We start from the raw sequence: 7033 nt of genomic DNA, 5'->3' as shown, positions 1-7033 counted from the left end.
GCAAATTTTTATATTCCTTGTTTACTTACAAATGAACCGGGACAAGATTTAAAACATGATTAAAAACAGTGTATTAAACTTTAATAATAATAATAATAATAATAATAATAATAATAATAATAATAATAATAATAATAATGTGTTAGCTCGCTGAGAAATCACATTTGAGAAGCTGATTTCCGGAAAGCATGTTTTTGTTTGGATTCACTTCCTGTCAGTCATTTTACACACACTTCACTTTGTGGGCCTCTGAAAAAAAAGTAATATCTGGTCATTCAGATTTAAGAAAGGTTTGTTTGTTTGTTTTTTAATCTCATTAAAACATTTTATTACTTACACCAACCAGGCATAACGTTATGACCACCTGCCTAATATTGTGTTGGTCCCCCTTTTGCTGCCAAAACAGCCCTGACCCATCGAGGCATGAACTCCACTAGATCCCTGAAGGTGTGCTGTGGGATCTGGCACCAAGATGTTAGCAGCAGATGCTTTAAGTCCTGTAAATTGTGAGGTGGGGCCTTCATGGATCAGACTTGTTTGTTCAGCACATCCTACAGACGTTAGATTGGATTGAGATCTGGGGAATTTGGAGGCCAAGTCAACACCTCAAACTGGTTGTTGTGCTCATCAAACCATTCCTGAACCATTTTTGCTTTGTGCCACGCCACATTATCCTGCTGAAAGAGGCCACAGTCATCAGGGAATACCATTTCCAGGGTGTACATGGTCTGTAACAATGCTTACATAGGTGGTACGTGTCAAAGTAACATCCACATGGACGGCAGAACACAAGGTTTCCTAGCAGAACATTGACCAAAGCATGACTCTGCCTTCTAACCATAGTGCATCCTGGTGCCATGTGTTCCTCGGGTAAGTGACGCACACACACCCAGCCATCCATGTGAAGTAAAAGAAAATGTGATTCATCAGACCAGGAAACCTTCTTCCATTGCTCTGTGGTTCAGTTCTGATGTTCACATGCCCATTGTTAGTGCTTCTGGCGCTGCACACGGGTCAGGATGGGCACCCTGACTGGTCTGCGGCTATGCAGCCCCATATGCAACAAACTGTGATGCACTGTGTATTCTGACACCTTAATATCAGAACCAGCATTAACTTCTTCAGTAATTTGAGCAACAGTAGCTCGTCTGTTGGATCGGATCACACAGGTCATCCTTCACTCCCCACGTCCATTAATGAGCCTTGTCTCCAGGTCACCACTGTTCCTTCCTTGGACCACTTTTGATAGATACTGACCACTGCAGACTGGGAACACCACGCTGCAGTTTTGGAGACGCTCTGATCCAGTCGTCTAGCCATCACAATTTGTCTCTTCATCAAACTCGCTGAAATCCTTACACTTGTCCATTTTTCCTGCTTCTAACACATCAACTTTGAGGACAAAATGTTCACTTGCTGCCTAATATATCCCACCCACTAACAGGTGCCATGATGAGGAGATCATCAGTCTTATTCACTTCACCTGGTCATAATGTTATGCCTGATCGGTGTATTTTAAACAAGTTTCTGAGCATGATCAATTAACGTAACTCAATTGCATTAAGAAATCTCACAAGGACATTAGCACTGATGAAAACTATAACTATTATATTAAATGAAAGATATTAATATACATATGTGTGTGTGTGTGTGTTACAGAAGTACATATTTTTCTTTTAATAAACCGTAACATATGAGTACTTTTTAGTGGAAACATTGCAGACTGTACTAAATTTTATTGATCATCAGTATAACTTTACTCATCAGTATAACTCACATTTGCCTCCTCACAAATCTCAACACAGTCTATTTCGAGACAAATGATTCATATAGAAAACATCATATAACATCCACATATGATACAATCAGCAAGGTACAGGAGATGTTTCCCATACTGTCTGATATCCTGTCCTGCCTGATCCATCCTGATTCTCTATGTTTGCTTGGATCATTCCTTTACATCAGATTCACTCTCTGCTGCTGGGGAAGGCCCAGTTTGCCATGAGGTTGATGTGGACTGGTTCCACACAGACACTCTATGGAGGACAGTGGATCGTCTCATTTGAACAACTTAATTGTTACACTTCCTAAAAAGTCTCATTGATTCTACAGCAGATAACTTCACCTGGATATTATCGACCCTGCTGCTTTTACTGAAGATCTTTCTAACACACTCAGCACTGCTTGTCTCAGTGGTGTTAAAAGATTTCAGAGGAATTCAGACCTGGTTCCAAATGTGTATTTTGTTGGTGACAAGTACACAAACTAACAAGCAAAGATATATTTAAAAAATACATCACTTATTCTATGCATTTTATTTGAAAACCACTATCCTTGAACATATGAATATGGAAAAAGAAAATTGCACAAGAATTTATCAAATGTAATAATATAAAACATGCCTAACAACGAACGTTTGTTTTTATCCCAATAAGATTTCTCAGTTAAATTTCTTAATTTCTTCTTCTTCTTCTTCTTCTTCTTGTTATTATTATTATTATTATTATTATTATTATTATTATTATTATTATTATTATTATTATTATTATTAATCTGAGGTGTAGATTTTTTTTCTAGAGGTTTAGATCTTGTTGTTGTTGTTGTTCTTCTTCTTCTTCTTATTATTATTATTATTAGTAGTAGTAGTAGTAGTGGTAGTAGTATTGTTGTTATTATAATTTTTGTTGTTGTTGTTCTTCTTCTTCTTATTATTATTGTTCTTCTTCTTATTATTATTATTATTAGTAGTAGTAGTAGTAGTAGTAGCAGTATTGTTGTTGTTATTATTGTTGTTGTTGTTATTATTATTGTTGTTGTTGTTCTCCTTCTTCTTCTTATTATTATTATTATTAGTAGTAGTATTGTTGTTATTATAATTTTTGTTGTTGTTCTTCTTCTTATTATTATTATTGTTCTTCTTCTTATTATTATTAGTAGTAGTAATAGTACTGTTGTTGTTATTGTTGTTGTTGTTCTTATTATTATTATTGTTCTGCTTCTTCTTCTTATTATTATTATTAGTAGTAGCAGTATTGTTGTTGTTATTATTGTTGTTGTTGTTGTTATTATTATTATTGTTGTTGTTCTCCTTCTTCTTCTTCTTCTTATTATTATTAGTAGTAGTAGTAGTAGTATTGTTTTTATTATAATTTTTGTTGTTGTTCTTCTTCTTCTTATCATTATTATTATTAGTATTCTTCTTCTTCTTATTATTATTATTATTATTATTAGTAGTAGTAGTAGTAGTAGTAGTAGTAGTATTGTTGTTATTGTTGTTCTTATTATTATTATTGTTGTTCTTATTATTATTATTATTAGTAGTAGTAGTAGTAGTAGTAGTAGTATTGTTGTTGTTATTGTTGTTCTTATTATTATTATTGTTGTTCTTATCATTATTATTATTATTATTAGTAGTAGTAGTAGTAGTAGTAGTATTGTTGTTATTATTGTTGTTGTTGTTATTATTATTATTGTTGTTGTTGTTCTCCTTCTTCTTCTTCTTATTATTATTATTATTATTATTAGTAGTAGTAGTAGTATTGTTTTTATTATAATTTTTGTTGTTGTTCTTCTTCTTATCATTATTATTATTAGTATTCTTATCATTATTATTATTAGTATTCTTATCATTATTATTATTAGTATTCTTCTTCTTATTATTATTATTATTAGTAGTAGTAGTAGTATTGTTATTGTTATTGTTGTTCTTATTATTATTATTGTTCTTCTTCTTCTTATTATTATTATTATTATTATTATTATTATATGTTGTAAGTTTACAGCTGCTTTAAAGTTGAACAAAAAAGGAGAAAAACAATAGGGTTGTACCCCACTATTGATATATATTTTTTATTAATAAATATATTTATTTATTAATATATTTTTTTATTTATCTACTCATTTAACCCAGTTGTATTATTGCTGTTGAATTTAAATGTTAGTTCCTTAATTACCAGTTATTTTGTTATATAAACTTTTTTTTTTTAAAAAACTTTAAAAAATATATATATTTTTTTTTTTTTAATAAAGATACAAATATTTAGCTATTAATAAATATACATCATGTATTTATCTTTTTAAAATATATTTTTTTATTAATATTATACCGGTGGTCGCTCGCAGAGCGGTTGCTAGGCGGTTGCTAGGCGTTTCCGCGTCAGCCAATAGGATCGCGCAGGAAGTGAGCATGCGGAATAGAGGGAGGAGGAGGAGGAGAAGGAGGAGGAGGATGCTTTGGGATGCAGGAGGAATCAGAACGCAGACCGGAAGTGATGCTGAGGTCTCCGAGACCAGTTTGTAGCTCGTGAGCGCCGTCTGCTGGTGACTGTGAGAAGCACACGGATGTAGTGCAGGTAGACTGTAGCAGGAAAACTCTGACTTCTCCACAATAACAACATCCTGCTCTTTAAATACCTGGTATACCTGCATCTGATGTTAAAGGAGGTCTTTACAACATTCCCAATATCACCTTTATCCTGAATAAAATTAAATAGACATCACTCGGAATGAAGACTTCAGTAGAAGTCTTTAGATGTGTTCTGTATTTATTTATGAACATCTTCAAAACATTACATTTTATATATAAAAGTTTTAATCTGGGGTTTAGATCTTAATCTGAGATGAAGCCGACATTTAGATAATAATCTGAGGTTTAAATTCAGGCTGCGACTTAATCTCATCTCTCAATAATAAAATAATTGTCACTACAGTACATTAAATAACAATGTCAATAAAATATTTTAATCCGATATTTTTATCCTAATCTGCTTTATATCTAAATCTGGATCATAGATTTTACTCTGAGGTTTAGATTTAAATCTGACATGTAGATATGAATCTGTTTTGGTGGGGGTTTTTTTAGAGGTGTAGTTTTTAATCTGAAGATCAGATTTTTTTCTAGTGGTTTAGATCTTAATCTGAGGTCTAGATTTTAATCTGAAGATTAGATTTCTTTCTAGAGGGCTAGATCTCAATCTGAGGTACAGATTTTAATCTGAAGTTTGGATTTTAATCTGAAGTTTAGATTGTAATCTGAGGTGCAGATTTTAATCTGAAGTTTAGATTTTAATCTGAAGTTTAGATTTTAATCTGAGGTGCAGATTTTAATCTGAAGTTTAGATTTTAATCTGAAGATTAGATTTCTTTCTAGAGGTTTAGATCTTAATCTGAGGTATAGATTTTAATCTGAAATTTAGATTTTAATCTGAAGATTAGATTTCTTTCTAGAGGTTTAGATCTTAATCTGAGGTATAGATTTTAATCTGAAATTTAGATTTTAATCTGAAGATTAGATTTCTTTCTAGAGGTTTAGATCTTAATCTGAGGTATAGATTTTAATCTGAAATTTAGATTTTAATCTGAAGATTAGATTTCTTTCTAGAGGTTTAGATCTTAATCTGAGGTATAGATTTTAGTCTGAAATTTAGATTTTAATCTGAAGTTTGGATTTTAATCTGAAGATTAGATTTCTTTCTAGAGGTTTAGATCTTAATCTGAGGTATAGATTTTAATCTGAAATTTAGATTTTAATCTGAAGATTAGATTTCTTTCTAGAGGTTTAGATCTTAATCTGAGGTATAGATTTTAATCTGAAATTTAGATTTTAATCTGAAGATTAGATTTCTTTCTAGAGGTTTAGATCTTAATCTGAGGTATAGATTTTAGTCTGAAATTTAGATTTTAATCTGAAGTTTGGATTTTAATCTGAAGATTAGATTTCTTTCTAGAGGTTTAGATCTTAATCTGAGGTATAGATTTTAATCTGAAATTTAGATTTTAATCTGAAGATTAGATTTCTTTCTAGAGGTTTAGATCTTAATCTGAGGTATAGATTTTAGTCTGAAATTTAGATTTTAATCTGAAGTTTGGATTTTAATCTGAAGATTAGTTTTCTTTCTAGAGGTTTAGATCTTAATCTGAGGTATAGATTTCAACATTTTTCAGGGTTAAGTATCTTAAGATAGAAAGAATCTAAAGGATAGTTAAAGAATCTAAGGACAGTGTCCCGTCAAACACGACTCTCACACCGTAAGTGTATCAAAATGATTTTTTTTTTTTACTTAACTTTGGTGTACAGTCAACATACAGGAGCTGAACGTCCTTCAACAATAAAATAATTCTAATTACAACAATAACTGAAATAACAATATCGATAAAATAGTCCAGTTTTTCACACCAGGTAACATACCGATAAATACTTTTGTAAGAAACACGTGGAATGCTTTTAGATTCAGGTTGTTTTTTTTTTTTTTCTCCAGTTCACTGATTGTCATGTTACTGACCCATGATTTCATCATGTATTTTATAACTTCATTAAGCATCAGAGGCAAACAAGCGCTTTTTTCAGTTTGTCCTGATGAACAATGCCTAAAGGAAAGGTTCTATTCTCAGAGAAAGCTACAAACAGAACACCGAATATATCGTAGGAGTAGTGGGCGAGGTGACACAAGGTGTTAGAAATAAACCTACTTTCACGTCACGGCGACGGGGAGATGACGACCTTCGTTTGACCTCGAGGCGGAACGACGGCGTCGTCTAAAACCGTCGCCGCTTAACGGGTTTGGACCCAAAACGTTTGTTTCTGCGCTACAGTAATTAGCAAGCTATGCGGTAGCAAAACTAAACTCTATTTCTATTTTATAACAGATGCTTCAAATCACTATGTTAATTCACCAACAGCTCGTGTAGTAAATGTTATGTACAAGTTCAAGCAGAGCCGAATGGACGGCCGGGGGATGGGCAGGCGAGATAGGGGTCTGTTAATGGCGGGAAAGTGGGCGGGGGTCGGGGTTTTGACAGAGGAGCGATCGATTTTCTGCGATCTGATCTGAAGTCCAGGTTAAAATTCAGCTTTGAATCCAACCAGCAGACTGAAGTCTCGTATGAAATAATGCTGAAAGAAAAAGGCAGAATAATCGTAACTAGCGCCGGTGTGTTTAAGCTCACAGAGGCTCGGAGTTCTCTGTGTGACCTGAGCCTGCGTCATACACAACCCCGGACTCTGGTGTCCATCGTCAAACCTGAACGCTGCTAA

This window comes from Hemibagrus wyckioides, linkage group LG12 (assembly GCF_019097595.1).
Source record: "Hemibagrus wyckioides isolate EC202008001 linkage group LG12, SWU_Hwy_1.0, whole genome shotgun sequence".
Taxonomy (NCBI): domain Eukaryota; kingdom Metazoa; phylum Chordata; class Actinopteri; order Siluriformes; family Bagridae; genus Hemibagrus; species Hemibagrus wyckioides.
The sequence above is the reverse complement of the archived record's forward strand: the minus strand, read 5'-3'. Positions refer to the sequence as shown.